At 43.5% G+C, this 15,887-nt stretch overlaps 2 protein-coding genes across 13 annotated transcripts in view; one reads left to right on the forward strand and one right to left on the reverse strand.

Moving 5' to 3' along the window:
• PEAK1 (pseudopodium enriched atypical kinase 1) overlaps positions 1-9,443 on the reverse strand; it is a 252,118-nt gene extending 242,675 nt beyond the window's left edge. For 3 of the 7 annotated variants that reach the window (XM_031956813.1, XM_031956805.1, XM_031956810.1), the window contains exon 1: positions 7,131-7,200. The gene's annotated coding sequence lies outside the window, so the exon portion shown is untranslated. Of the gene's footprint in view, positions 1-4,975; positions 6,961-7,130; positions 7,201-7,582; positions 7,642-8,766; positions 8,963-9,094 lie in introns of those variants that run through there. The other 4 variants (XM_031956806.1, XM_031956808.1, XM_031956809.1 and 1 more) reach the window with 4 other exon arrangements.
• Positions 7,730-15,887, forward strand: part of HMG20A (high mobility group 20A) — a 64,884-nt gene continuing 56,726 nt past the window's right edge. For 3 of the 6 annotated variants that reach the window (XM_003754880.4, XM_023505975.2, XM_023505392.2), the window contains exon 1: positions 8,198-8,327. The gene's annotated coding sequence lies outside the window, so the exon portion shown is untranslated. Of the gene's footprint in view, positions 8,130-8,197; positions 8,328-8,370; positions 8,625-15,887 lie in introns of those variants that run through there. The other 3 variants (XM_031956815.1, XM_023505059.2, XM_031956814.1) reach the window with 3 other exon arrangements.

Below are 15,887 nucleotides of genomic sequence, written 5' to 3' on the forward strand. Positions count from 1 at the left end.
GAGAGGGAGGAAGAACATGGTGACAAGATGAATGACTTAGCCAATGTAACAAGCTGAATGATCAGTAGATTATTTGAATAGAAGAAGCAGGCTTTTTACAGTTTTTGGTACTAAATTGTCTTCCAGTTTATTTTTCCATCAACAAACATACATTAAACATGTGCACAACATTATCTTAAAAATGCAGAGGGTAGAAAAAGATGAGATAAACTTTCCTGCCAGGAAGACAAAGTTAGGTCACCTACATCCAAGAGAAGTCCAGAAGGTAAGAGGAAACATCTGACCTGGGCATTAACACAAGTGTCCCTTCTTTTTGATTCATTTACTTTATTTGCAGATCCTGAAGACTTTGGTCAACACGATTATAATACAGGGCTTCTCATTTGATACCTGCTTTGTTGTTATATTATTATTCAGTGGTAAAGATGAGTAAGGAACTGTCCTAAAGGCTTCGAAAAGCCCCACGGGATCTGATCTTGGCTCTGTGCTACTTGGGCTTTTTTTTTTAATCAGTTAGATAAAGACTTAGTATACTTATCAAATCTGCAGGTGACATCAAGCTGTGAGGGAGAGCTAAGCAATAAGAACAGGATTCAAAAAAATCTCAACAAGTTAAAACATTAGGCCAATTTTAATTAAATAGACAAACAAGAAAAATGTCAAGTCCTTCAATGAGGCTCAGAAAAACAATTCTACAAACATGGTGGGCCAAGGAGTCCTACAATTCTGGAAAGCATGGAGAAATCAGTGTTAAAAATGATAAAATGATATCTTTTTGCACCTTTCTGTGGTAACAAAAACCAGAGACTCTGTATTGCAGAATGACTAAAGAAATTATAATCTGTAAATATAACTGAATTACATATTGTGATGCAAGAAAACACAACGCTGAAGAATTAAGAGAAGCAAGGGAACCCTCATGAATGATACAAAGTGAAGCAAACAGCACCAGGGAAACAACATAACTAATGACCACATTAATGTAACTGGTAAAAACAAAAAGAATGAAACAAAAAACTATACCTATAAACCTTAATCCCAAAAATGAGACAAGAAAATGAAATTCCCTCCATTTTACTAAGAGTCTAGAGGTGTGGGACAACAAAGGAATAATGTCTAATACACACACACATATAAATACAATAATATATTATTAATAATATTATGTAGTATTTGTGTATATTTATATTAAAACATTGTATATAATATGTTTTTAACATACAGGCATATTAATATATTGTATTTATATATTATATTAAATATACAATATTTATATAGTCTTTTAAGGTTTACAAGCTATAACTATGATTCCATTTGATACTCGTAACAATCCAAGAATGCAGTGACTATTATTGCCCCATCTTACAGAGGAGGCAACTGTGGCAGAGACAGGTTAAGTGATTCAAATATTTCAGGTGTACCTAACCAGCCTCCAATCAGCATCCCAACTGCCTTTATATGGAAGCTGTGAGAGACAATTGATGCATCAATGGTTGATTTTGCTGCCTTTTTTTCTTTTTTGTTACAAGAGTTGGCTCACTGGGTTGGGTAAGAGGGAAAGAAGACAGAACAAAACCAAAATATGCAAATACAAAACTTTATACACCTAGAACAGGAGGGAGAAGTTTGGCAAGACAGTGGTTTATATGACAGCAATCTGCAGGTTTGCATGGATTGAAAATTCAAAACGAGATGCTACTCACTGGATCCTAAGTGGGAAGAACCCCAACATATGTGACCTATATGACCCTGGAGAAGTCATTTGAAGCCTTTGTGCCTCATTGTATTCATCTGTAAAGGAAAGCCCTATCCCACAAGGCAGCACAGGTGGAATAACATTCCAGGAATGTGGCAAAGCAGTCAGATGGGGCCTCTCGGAACCCCAGGGCAAGCCGCAGCCAGAGGGCTAACATGATCATTGACAGAGAAGGGGATAAGGGATAGGGGAGAAAGACCAAGCCAGCTCTGTTCTGTCTACATCTGGAGAACGGTGTTCAGTTCCAGACAATGTCTTTGGAAGGAGGGACACACAACTGACTGACAGACAAGGCCAGGGAGGCTGACCAGAGTAAGAGGATTCCTTAAGTAATGGCTAATCATAATAACAGGGGGCATTTATGTGGTACTTACTATGTGCCAGGCACTGGGCTAGGGGCTTTACACAATTAGAATCTCATTGGACCTTCACCACTACCTGGGAAGCAGATGCTATCCTTAGTATTATTATACCTACTTTACAAATGAGGAAATGGAGGTAGAGGTTAGTAAATGAGGCCCAATTTTGCTTCAGGTCTTCTGACTTCCTGAGGCAGCACTCTTACCTACTGCACCACTAGCTGCCTTGGCTGGCTAAGTGATGGGCTATTAAAATGCAATCCAGGCGATGTCATTTGTGGAGGAGCCTCCAACGTTCAGCACAGGACACTGGTCTTTCTCTGACCTAACTCTTTGTTTTTCACTTGAATAATTGAGCATCCACTGCCAAGACAAATCAAGTCAACAATACTCCCTACGTGCCAAGCTGGGCAACAAGTGCCATAGATAATTAGAGAAGCAGAAGCAGCCCCCGCTCCCGGAGCTCACAATCTAATGGGGGCCACACCGTGCGAGCCGCCTCTGACAGACAGGCTGCAGACAAGGCCGACTGGAGGTCATCTCAGAAGGGAGGCCCTGGAGCGGGAGAGAACGCCAGCCTAGCAGGAGGAAGAATTTGAGCTGGGTTTCTCGTGCAGCCAGGAAAATCGGGAGGCAGGAAAGCACGCCAGGAATGAGGGAGGCAACGAAAAGGTAAATTCACAATCTTAGGCTCTCAAGCCTCTTCTCCAGCAGCTTATTCTCACAGGAGGCTTAGCACACATTTGCACTGAAAATAGAACTTGAGTTCTCTGCCTCATTTCCACACGTTTAAAAGGAGGGGGTCAGCCTCATCAGGTACCCGGGGTCCCTCTCAACTCGCAGATGTTTTCACCTTTTTACCTGGCAGGCAAGATGCTCATCATTCTGTGTGGCTAAAGACTAGTTCTTTTTCTATCTTGACTCTCTTTTCTTTCAGAAATTCCCGCACATTTCAGCACTTAAAATACAACACTGGATGACTTTACCCAGTTTTCTCCCTCCACTTAATGCTTCAAAATGTTATCTTTTACATTATACTTATGACAGCTAGGTGGCACAATGGTGAGAGAACAGGACCAGGAGGCAAGACGACCAGAGCTCAAACATGACCTCGGACCCTTAACCTTTCCATATTCTCATCTGTAAAATGGGGATAATAACAGCACTTACCACACAGAGCTGTGTTGAGGATCAAATGAATAAACACATGTAGAAACAGAATATAATGCTGGTTATTATTATGGTGGATCACGGAGTTTCACCAATCCATTTTGTAGTCTGGCTAATTTTCTAAAGCAACAGATACTGGGGGAGTCCAAAGAGTGAAGGGTGGGAATCAGCAGAGCTGGGAGGAATGCCCAGACTGGGTTACCAAGCAGACAGAATGAGTTTGGGACTTGGCTTCCCAATCTATGAAGAAGAGTCATTGAACTGTTACTCTGCCTTCTACCTTTGGCTTTTTATGACTGACTGGTAATCCAAATGGTTAACAATCTATTTCACAGCCACATGGGATAGAAATATTTCAACAAATTTCTACCTGCAAAAGAAGTCAGAATATACATAAAAGCTGATAAAATCAAAGTATTCTGTTTGAAATGACTATTTGCAGGCAATTCCAAGGTAAAAAAAATTTAGAAAACATTTCATTTCCTACCTGGGGAAAAGTAGCAAAAAGCTAAAGATTAAAAAAAAAAAATTAGGTCCAATAGAGAAGCACAACCACAATCATATCAGCTCAAGTTAGCTTTAGGAATAAATTGGGGAAAACTACTGATAGTCATTATAATTATCACTGGCAATGACCCTACAATATGGGGACAACAGAAGAAACTGGTGGCAACTTATGAGATCCAAGAGAAAAAAAAAAAAAAAAACGGAGGCCTCGATGTCTCACGTGAGCCAGTGTAGGTGAAGGCCTGTTCAGAGTCCTGGCATACCAAGGCAACGGCTAACCTTGCCGGCTCCTCCCAATCAGCCCTTTCCTTTCCCATGCCAATGATCTGTCACACCTGTTGTCTAAAGAATAAATTGGTTATTCATCTTTATTATTTGAGATACAAGTCACGATCTCCCAGGTCATCTAGGTTCCTTGAAGGTAAAGACCCTCAAGTTTTCAGACTCACAAAGCTGGAAAAACCATCTAAGTTTGACAAATATCTGCCTGATGGAGCATCTCCTCAACAATATTCCTTACAGCATTTCTAGCTGGGGAAATATTAAAGTCATATCTTGAATTCTATAACAACAATAACTATTATCATTATAAATAGCATTTACATAAGGTTTAAGGTTTGCAAAGTGTTTTTACATGTTAACTCATTTAACCCTCACAACAACTCTGGGAGGGAGATGCTGTTATGATCCCCATTTTACAGATAAGGAAACTGAGGCACAGGGAGATGAAGTGGTTAAGTCACTTAAGTGGATAAGCCTAGGGTCACACATCTAGTAAATGCCTGAGGAAGGATTTATAGTCCAGTCTTCCTGACTTTCTAAGTCCCAGAATTGGATCCACTCTATCAGTTGGCCACCACTTACAATTTACACAAGGAGAGCACAAAATGAAACCAGCACTCCCTTTAAGGAGCTTACATTCTATTGAGGAGTACAATCTCTAATTACATAATAGATAATCAGAAGAGGAAGAGAACTTCAACAATGAGAGCAATTTCTTCCAGCTCCATTAGGACATACTTCCCAAGGTGGAAGTGCCGAGGGAACAGAGCACTACCCAGTGAAACCAGGAGCAGGGAAATTCCAGCATATAAAAAGAAAAGGCACCTAAAGGCTGTGAAAGGGTCAGAACGAAGCAAAGAGGCTTTCTCATGATCCTGTTCTTGCCCTGAAGTTCACCCACCTGCATTCCCAGTGGGAGCCTTCCTCTGCGTAAGATACAGCACTTCTTCCACCCCACCCCAGCTCCTTCCTCCTCTTCCAAGGGTTTCCTGATCTCCTCCACACAAGCTGGAAGAGATACATGCCAGCACTTTGTAACTTTGGTAGGCAATTGTTCTCTTTCTCATTAGATTTGCGTACATCTTAACACTTCTGCTCCCTTCCGGCACAGATAGTGCCTTATTCATCTCTGCATCCCCCTCAGCACATATCAGGCACTTAATAAATGTGTCTGTTGATTTGAAGGCTTTGAAGCAGTCATTGATTTTATGATCCTAAATCTGCACCAGAGGCCACAGCGGAGTCCCTACTGATTTACACAATCAATGAATTTTTTTTTAAATGATTTGGCAGGTTGCAACACAATCAGCTATAACACAGCACCTGTTTTATTTAAATAGCACAACATTATATAGTTAAAAACAACAAATCGCTCTCATAAAACAAATGCTAATCTCATGATGTTTCACCATTGAGCAATTGAGAAGAGTGATTATATGAAATGTGCCAAAACATGAATTTATGGCCTCTGCTCATTTGGCAAATGTGGTAGGTGTTGTTGAATGTTGAAAAACACATATGCAAATAGGCAAATAAAGTTTTGAAGCTCAGAGACTTAAATATTTACATTAGCATAAATGTGCAAAAGAAATGTTTACATGAGCATAAATACAATACTTTCCAGGAACAAATTGTTTTTTCAATGTGATTGTCAGGAAACAGCTATGAAGAGATAATATTTATGAGTTCTTGAAAATGAATTCTAAGGGCATGTTAATACGGAGGGGAGGCAAAATTATGAAGATTAAGGGCACCATCACAAGATCAAAATCCCATTTGTCCCTCCCAGGCTCTTTTCCCCCAAATGAACAAAACCATGCCCACCACAGCCATTCACCACATTAATGGCCCATTAGTGATAACAGTTTGATAAAGTTCTTGTTTCTCTAGAAGTTATTAGTGAATTTGTGTTCCCCAAATAAACCCTAAATCACTCTCCCCTTCCAGAACACCCTCCCCACAACAATGCTGGAAGAGGATGGCGCACTTTCAAAAATGTCCCGGACCCGGTGCTGGGAATGGTTAGAGGCGGTCAGCCCTGGCTGGCCTCGGGCTGGTGCCGGACACTGGCATCCCCAGAAAACTCATTCTGCCCGCCTTCCTGATCCGAAAAGTGAGTCAGGAAAGAAAAGTGAGCAGCACTCGCTCGGGAACGTCGGCGGACGGAGACGCCTCTAGAAGCCTGGGTGTCACCGGACAAGGAGAATGGCCCCTGGAAAGTTTCACTCTGCAGAGACCACGGGGCCGACCCGCTGGCCCTCGGGTCAGCGAGGTTTTGGGCGCCCCCGCCGAGGGAAAGGAGCTTGAGCTCGGCCTTAATGCTCCGACTAACTAGACGGTCACAACTGGCTTGCTCCGTATGGAAGAGGGGCCCTGCGTGGGCAGTGCGAGCCGTGCCATCGGCGCCAGCCCCCTGGCTCGGACCTCCAAGCCGAGGTCAGGGGAAGCTGCAGGGCCGGCCACCATTTCCCTTCCTGCTCTCGGCCGAGGGACGCGCAGACGCCCCCGGACCGGAGCCACGGAAGCACCCACTCTCAAAGACCCGAGCTGCTTTAGCTAGCGGAGGCCAGGGAGAGGTGTGCTCGCTCTTCTGCCCGGGGCCAGGCGCGATGAAACCGTGTCTTCCTTTAACTCCTCACCCCGGCCCCCATCCCCGAGGTCCCGGGGGCTCTGAACGCAGGGCGGCCAGCGGGCACCGTCTGCGAGGGCGCTCACAAGGGCACACACTCGCACAAGCCCCTTCACACTCCCGGCCGCTCCTCTTCCGCACAGGGTCCGGGGCCGCGGAGGACGCGTCCGGGCTCACGCTTTGAACTTGGCCCCTAAGACACCCCTCCCCCCGATCCCCGCGAGCCCCGCACTGGGAATGCACCAGAGGAGGAAGGGAACGGCGCCCCCGGGCGGGTCGGGGCTGCCCCCCTCGCCGGCACTTCGCATGTTTGCGGGAGCCCCTCTCCCGCGGGCGCCGCAGCTGGAACCCGCGGCCCCCCGCCGGCCCGAGCGGGCGCGAGGCTCTCGCCCGCGGGGAGGGGGCGCCGCCCGAGCCGCAGCCTCACCTGGGATCAGCGGGCGGCGCCGCCGCCGCCGCGACCTCCTCGCCGGCCGACCGCAGTCCGTCAGTCCGTCCGCCCTGGGCTGGCAGGAGGCGGGAGACGCGCGGGCGGTCCCGGCCCGCTCCGTCCCGGCGCCGCCGCCTCCGCTGGAGCCTCGGACGCCGCCGCCGCTGACACTCACAACAACTAACTAAGTCCCCGCCGCCGCCTCCGCGCGCCCCCGCCCGCTCCGGGCCGGCCCCCCACGCGCGCCGCCGTCGGCCTCCGCGCGCTCCCGCCTCGCCCGGCTCCGCGCGCGCCGCCGCCGCCGCCGCCCAGGAATGTGCGCGCGCGCGCGCTTTCCCTCCTCCGCCCCCTCCCTCATTCCCCTCTCCCCTCCTCCTTCTCCTCGCGGACAGGCACGCGCTTGTGTCCCAAAGCCCAGGGCTCTTCCCGGCGGCCACCCCAGCACCCACCTCTTGCCCCGCCGATAGTGGAAAGCACCCTTACGCGCGCCCGCGCGCGCGCGCCCGAAGGGCCAGCTGCCCCGAAGCCAGGTAGCCGAGGAAGAAAGGGGCGGGGCAAGAGTTGGCAAGAAGGACTTTGATTGGCTTGGAGGCGGGTCTAGGTTAGGGGGCGTGGCAGAGTGGCGCGGGCCCGAAGACCCGGGGCTCCTGGGTTCCGAAGAGGGAACGGAGGGAAAAGAGTGCAAACTAAGGCTGAAGCGGCAGCGGCTTCCCCTTCCCCTTCCCCTTCCCCTCCTCCCCCACGCCGTCCTCCGGTCCATACGGACGCACTTCGACTAGGCCTCCCGGAGTCTGCACGGGACGGAATAAATAAACTACATCTCCCAGCAAGCTCTGCGAAACTCGTTTCGTTCGTACGCACGTAGCTTCATTCCGCAACCGAGAAAAATAACCCCGGGAGGTTTTCGAGGAACGCGGCGCGGGAAGTTCCGCTCTGCCTTGAGCCCCATCAGAAAACCGCTAGTGTTCACTGCCGAGGCAAGGACTATAGAATATGGTAAGCCATCCAGGGCGCCGAAGGGTGAAGGGTACTCCCGCGGCGGGCGGCGGGAGAGGGAAGTGGCGGAGGGATCCGTGCGTGGGGTGATGAGGTGACCGGGAGCGGAGAGGGAGCGCGGCCGAGGGACTGAGGGAATTGCGCTCAGTGCGGGGGCTCTCTGGAGGCCTGCGGCCTCTCACTGCCCGCCGCCTGCAGGTCAGTAAGCCGGACCTCCCTTGGGGGGGCCGGCTCCGAGATGCGCCCCTCCCCCACTCCCTTCCCCATTGTTGACCCTCAGTTTGCCTGCTCGGAGGCTGACCGATTGGGGGGCCGACTACTTCCGGTGGGGGGGCAGCCTGGGGCTCCTCGGGAGAGGGGCCACCTACTTCCGGCGGGGGAGGATTCGGCTCCGGGTACCTGCTCACTTCCGGCGGAGAGGCCGGACTGAGGGTGGTGGTCCTGCGCCCCCGGGCCTGCCCCTAGGTGAAGCCTCTTCTCCTGTATTGACATTCGGTTCGTTTCCAGTTCCCCCTCCCCCCGACTCCTCCTCCTCCGGGTGCCTGAAGCCGGGCTCTGAGCGCCTGGAGCGGAGCTTCCCTTGTCGCGATAACAATAATAAGTTACGTGCGATACGGCACAGATGTAAGCATGTCACCTTAATCGGCTTCCTCCGCGCAGCGGAAGGCCCCGATGTAACCCTGGTTAAAGTCACGGAGGGTTTTTGGTCTTCTTGGGCAGATTGTCCCAGAAGTCTCAGCTCGGCAGTAAGCGATTTCTGGGCCTCTCCGGGACCTGCGGGGGCCGGGCCGGGGGGGCCGCGCCAGCCCCCCGACTCCCCGCCGGCCGCCCCGGTGAGCCTCCAGTGGCGATGGGCGGGCGCGGAGGTGTCGGGAAAGCGCCGCTCTTGCCCCTTGTGGAGAAGCAGCAGGTGTGTGTGCGTGCGTGTGTGTGTGTGCGTGTGAGACCTTGGGCAAATCACTCACCTGTTCCAAGGGCTTCAAACGAACAGGTGGAAGTGCTGCTCCTGCCGATGACTTCTCCTTCCTTGACCACAGAACCTTTCCTTGCAATAAATATCCAAGTAGGATCAGACGGGACAAAAGGACGCCTTGACTCTTCTCCGCCATTGCGTTTCATTCTCTGCCTAAAGGTCCCTCCCATGGCTTGCGCTTGGTGGGAGATAGACTTCACCAAGAGTCCATCTCCCCCTTAAGACTTTGTCCAGTCCCTGGAGTACTCGCCTCCCTCCTTGTCTTTTAGAATCCCCACTTTTAAAGCCCTCCTTACAAGATGCTTCCTCCCTAAGCTTTTCCTGATCTCCCCAAAGTTACCGCACCCTAAGCTTTTCCTGATCTCCCCAAAAGTTACCGCAAACTGCGACGGATTTGTTTTCTAGATAGACTCTGTTGTTTTACTGATACCAAAGTAAGCTCCTCGAGTCTTCCCAGAGACTGTTTTGTTTCCCCATTGTATCCCAATCATTTGGTGGGAGGTACTTAATAAATTCTCATATGTTGATTGGTGATGGAAATGGTCACCGAACTGATCGCAATTTTGAAGTCTTTTGGTTGTGTTTTCCGTTGCATTTTTGTGGTCAGTCTATAAATTGTTCTTTTGGTTCTCTTTGATTCTGCTGGATGATCTTTGAGGGTACCCTTCTACTCCAATATACTGTCCTTTAGCAAGCCTGAAACATTAATTGTGCTGTGAAGGCTAAATGTTTGAACCTATAACTGAAACAATTTAGAGATCAAAACGATTAAATTTATTTCAATGGAACTTCTAATAAATTTCCTTTCACAGTTTATTAAATAACCTCTTAATTCAAGATAAAAATTATAACTTGTTTTGTTCATTTTAAACGCTTTGGTTTTTGTTATGTTTTTAAGGGGGGAAAATGATTTTGCTGTTTCTTGAAAGCCCAGTTCTGAGTTTGCTGTATTGGGGAAAGGGAGAGCGAAGGAAGGACTTACAGAATTATCATAGAGTGCCTTGAAAAAAAAAATATCCAAAGTAAATAAAACCCAAAATAACCTAACATAAATAAAACCCAATATAAAAGACTGGGAAGTTTAATGAGAAAGGAGCATACAAATACACTAAATAATTAACAAGATTTTTTTTTCATTACTATAAGAACATATTTTATTAAAAGGAAAATAGAAATGTTTATTATTTGTTATGCTATAAAACTTGGAGTATTTATGTTTCATCCTGACAGAGTTAGCTCTTAAGATTTGGAATTATGAAAATAATAGAAAATTGTGAAAAAATTGGAGAAAATAACGTTAAAATGTGGACTGTGGTGGTTACATTCCCTTTGGATAGTTGGAAAGCAAAGGAATATATTAAATTGGCCTTTATGATGTTCCACAAGAGAAATGCAATATGATAGAAATAAGAAAAATTGCTGTAGCTTAAAGACTTGAGCAAGTTGAAGTGTCTGTTCAAAAGAAAGCAATATATAAAGCATGTATCTGAGAAAGGATGTTTTCTGATAAGTGGCAGTTATTCATTGGTTCTCTTAAAGAAGAAATATTAGAGGAATATGTGCAGAGTAAAGAGGTGAAGATGTTTTAGGAAGAGTTATGTGGAGAAACTGGTAGATTTGCTATATGACAGAAGTACGCTTTAAAAATATGGTTGGTTCCTGTTTGTATTATTTTTTCTTATCAGGGCATCATATAAAATTAGCTTAGACTCTATTTAGTATGACTAAAATTTTTTTTCAACTGAATATACAGGAATCTGCAGTCCTAAGCAGTAATACTTGGATTATATGACTGTGTTATAAAAGCATCCAAAGATCACAAAGACCAAAGTAGTTAGGAATAAGAGTCAATAATAAAAAATTCATTGCTTTAGCAGAATTGATAACATTTGTCATCTTACACAAATGTTTTACTCTTTTGGGATCTAGACCTTTGAGTAAGAATGGACTCCAAAAATCTACTTTATTCTGTTGTAAGTCCCTTTACAATATGCTTATTAACAAGTGGATATCCAGTCTCTGCTTTAAGTGATATAGAGCTCACTTTCTCACAGGGCATTTCATTCCATTTGAAGATAACTCTAATTTGAATGCCATCTCAAACCTCCTTCTTCATCTCCTCCCTTCCCCCCCTCCAAGAAAAATTGTATACAATGAACTAGAATTAGCCTTCCTGTGATTTCTATAATTTACTATTTTTGTTTGCCTTTTGTCTATTTTAGACTCTTTCCCTCCAAACTCTACTAATACTCTTGAAATATTTTTATATTCTAAAGGTTTAAATAGAGGGTAAGACTTTCTTATCCTATAGTTTTCTTACCTGTTTTTGTAAACTTACAAAAATTGCAGTCTTTGACTTTCCAGATGGAAAACAAGAGCAGGAAACTCAGTTACTATCTCCCTTACATACAAGTTGTAAGATATGATCATGGTTTGAACAACATCCAAGATAAAACCTAAAATTTGTATGATCTTGCTTGCAGTTTAAACCATTTAAAACACTCCTCGGCGGGTCCCATTGCTGAAGAACAATCCCTTTACACACTTTTTCCTGCTAACCTTCTAAGTTGTCTTTAGCTGGAAAATTGTTGTATCCCATCTTTTTGTGTGATCTACATTTGTTTAGAGTCAATTTGGAGCAGTTTCGGGAGAACACAGCGAGTTCCTGCCTTTACTCCACCATCTTGGGCTCTGCCTTCTTCTTTACACACTCTTTCCCCTACCAACGATGTTGGGGAACAAGTCTTCCATTCCATAATTAGAAAGCTTCACTTGCTGCAAAGTTCTTTACATGCAGTCAATACCTCTTTGTAGCTTCTACTCATTGGTCCTAGTTCTGTTCCTATCTTTTTTTTTTTTTTAATAACTTTTTATTGACAGAACATATGCATGGGTAATTTTTTACAACATTATGCCTTGCACTCACTTCTGTTCTGACTTTTCCCTTCCCTCCCTCCACCCCCTCCCCTAGATGTCAGGCAGTCTTATACATGTTAAATGTTATAGTACTATCCTAGATATATCCTAGATATAGTACATCATAGATACAATATATGTGTGCAGAACTATACAACTGTCTTGTTGCACAAGAAGAGTTGGACTCAGAAGGTAAAAATAACCTGGGAAGAAAAACAAAACTGGAAGTAGTCCACATTCATTTCCCAGTGTTCTTTCTCTGGGTGTAGCTGATTCTATCATTGATCAGTTGGAACTGAATTAGATCTTCTCTTTGTAAAAGATATCCATTTTCATCAGAATACATCCTCATATACAGTATTATCGTTGTTGAAGTGTATAATGATCTCCTGGTTCTGCTCATTTCACTCAGCATCAGTTCATGTAAGTTTTTCCAAGCCTCTCCATATTCATCCTGCTAGTCATTTCTTAGTTCTGTCCCTATCTTAGAACCAAGCAAAATGAATTGGATTCTCAAGACTGTTCAAATGGCCACACTCTTTCAAGGAGTGCAAGGAGAGGAAAGACATCCTGAATGTTCTACTCTAATCCCTCTTTTTTTCTTTGCATATAGTGTTTTAAAAAGTATTTCATTTTAGTGAGAAAAGGTCTGACTTATCACCTTTCCCCAAACTTCCCTACCCTACCTTGTATTGAAAACAGAAGAAAAACAAAACCTATTAGAGATATGAACAATAAATCAAAACAAATTTCCACATTTGCCATATCCAAAAAGTTTGTCTCATTCTGTATTCTAAGCCCTTCACTTTACTTCAGTGGCTGGCCTGTTTTATCGTTAGTCCTCTGGAATGGTGGTTGGTTATTATACTAATTAGAGTTCTTAATTCTTTCAAAACTATTTTGTTTTGTTTTACTATATTACTTTTACCATATTGTTAGCATTGTATAAATTGTTTCCCTGACTGTGTTGGCTTCATTCAACTTTACCTTATATAAGTTTTCTCAGCTTTCTTTGCAGCCCTCCCCATCACTTTGTCTAGAGCAGCAGTTTTCTGTCACATTTATATCCCTCTGATAGTTTAACCATTCCTCAGTTTAGCCCCTCAGATTCCTGTTCTTTGTCATCTAAAAAAGATTTAAGAATATTTGTATACATTCTTAGAGTTTATTTTTCTTAGGATTGCTCCCTCCCTTAATTTGTCCTCCCAACCATGACCCTTTTGTAAGCATTTTCTTATTGAGAAATCTATTTCTGTATCCAACTCTGTGTGTTCTTCCTTCTTTTGACCAGTTCAGTTGAAAATTAGATTCAAATGTCTAACGCTCCCCTCCAATCCCCACCTGATTAGTATAGATGTCTATTGTATATCCTGATTATGTGAGATAATGTTTTCCTAACCATTTTCCTTCCCCAGTATATTTTTCTTCCCCTCCTCTTGAGATCATCTATGCATAACAGAACCACTCCTAGGCCTTGTCTAATTAGAATATACATAACCCTGAAAGATGATGGCAATTGAGAGCACTCATTTTCTTATATTTAAATATAAGCAGTTTATCCTTTAGTTTTTTGTCATTTGGTCATTCCTGTTTGCTTTTTTATATGTCTCTTTATGTGTGTGTGTGTGTGTGTGTATTTTTTCTTTGATGCTCTGGCTCTGACATTCCTTGGAGTTTTCATTTGGGTTTTTTTTTTTTTCCCATGAGGTGACTAGTAGATTTTTTCTATTTCTATTTTCTACTTTGTCCTCTAATGTTAAGAGAACCGAGCAATTTTCTTGGAATATGATAGCCAGACTTTTTTTTTTTTTTTTTTTTTTGGTCATGACATTCAGATAGTCAGATGATTCTTAATTTTTTTTCTCAATTTTTTTTCAAGTTTATTTTTGCTATGCTGTATCATTTATTTTTTATTTTATTTTATTTTAGTATTTTGACTTCGTTTTAATATATCTTGTTTTTTTCACGGAGACATTAACTTTCTATTTGGTCCATTCTTATTTTCAGGAAATTAGTTGCTTGGGCAAGGTTTGTGTACTTTTTGTGCCAAGCTATTAATTCCCTTTCCAGTTTTCTTCCATAGTTCTCATATTTTTCCTCAAGCATTTATTTAATTTATTTTAAAAAATTTAAACTCTTTTTTAAAAAATCTTGGTACATCTTTTCCAGGAATTCCATTTGAATTTGTGCCAAAACTTTTTCTCTGAAACATTTTAGAACCATTTTCTTCAGTTTGTATCCTGAGCTTACCTTATCATCATAATAGCTCCTTATGGTGGGATTCTTTTTTTTTTTTGGCTTACTCATTCTCCTAGCATATTTCATGAATTCAGACTGGATTTTAGGATTGTAATGTTAGGACTGGGCTCTGCTGCACTTTTGGAGGAAAGATCTAGGCTGATCCTGTTGCTGCTGTCTTAAGAGGTATTAGTTTTTTATTATTCCAGGATCTCAGGGAAAGGGTGGGGACCTATAAACTTTGGTGGCTTTTAAAGTGATCTGATTCAGGGCAAAGTCTAATTGCCAATCCGCTGGACTGAGTTCTGCAAGTTCCTAACCGAGATTTAGTCTGAGCAACAGTAGACTACTTTTGGATTCTGGCCCTATCAGTCAACTAGAAAGCTCTGTTGCCTCAGAGTGGAAGAATTCCCTTTGAAGTCTGTGATTCCTGTCACAATTTGTTATTTCTTTGCAGGCTGAGCTTGATACTGAAACTGAGACCCCATTTTGCACCTGGCTCCTCTCAATGCTGCTTGCTTCTGAATTTCATTTCCAGTCTATTGCCTAAGGTCTCCTTACTAGGGAGTGTATATCCCATTCTTTGTCCACCATAGATCATAGTATAGAATTTATGTGTGTGTGTGTTTGTTGTTGTTGTTTTGTTGGTTTACCAACACCTCTCTCTCTCTCTCTCTCTCTCTCTCTCTCTCTCTCTCTCTCTCTCTCTCTCTCTCTCTGTGTGTGTGTGTGTGTGTGTGTGTGTGTGTGTGTGTGTGTACAAATGACCACTATTGTGACTTTTTGGATTTCCCACCAGGATTTGGTTTGATGTATTTCCTATATCTACATTTAGAAGTTTTATGGAAGAAAACTTGGAACTACTTTCTACTACTCAATAATATTACTTTCCATTTTAAACTCAAGTTCATTAATGAGAATATAGTGCTGGAAGTTTGGAAGTTTATCGTCTTCCTATCAAAGTTTCATTTACCTTTCTTTGGCAATTAGAAGACTACTTATTTCCAGGACTGCTTTAGTAACTCAATAACAGGAATTATAATAGCTTTTGTAAATATTGTAGAATTAAAAAGAAACAATAATAGGGGATAGCTCCAGAGTTTCCCCTATCCCCCAATAATTAATGTATTCTATGAGATCTGTGAATTACAGTGTAAGTCAATGGCCTCGGTTATATTTGTGAGCTTTTTTGGTATAGAAACTAGCAAGATTCCCACCTTTAAAGACTGAGGTTTTTTTTTTTTTTTTTTTACTGGTATTCCCTGCTCTGAAGTCTGTAGAAACAAAGAATAATTTATGAAGCAGCAATGTCTGTCATAGTATCCTTTCAAGGATTTTTGCCAATGTGGATATCCCAGATTTGCAGTCTTTCAGTAATCTATCTAGTCTTTTGTTAGTTTCTGAGGATGAAAAATTCTTCTCTTTGCAGTCATTTTCTTGATCCCCTATGAAGTTTGCTAGGCTCGGGGTCCTTATATGCCCAACTTGGTCTCACTGGGTCATTGCTTTTCCAGCATGATAGAACATATAGGTTTAGAACAAGAAGGAATTTTAAATGCTACCTCATCCAAAACCTTCATTTTATAGATGAGGAAACTGGAACCAGACTGGGGAAGGGAATATGCATTTAC

This window comes from Sarcophilus harrisii, chromosome 2, assembly GCF_902635505.1.
Source record: "Sarcophilus harrisii chromosome 2, mSarHar1.11, whole genome shotgun sequence".
In the NCBI taxonomy this organism is placed as follows: Eukaryota; Metazoa; Chordata; class Mammalia; order Dasyuromorphia; family Dasyuridae; genus Sarcophilus; species Sarcophilus harrisii.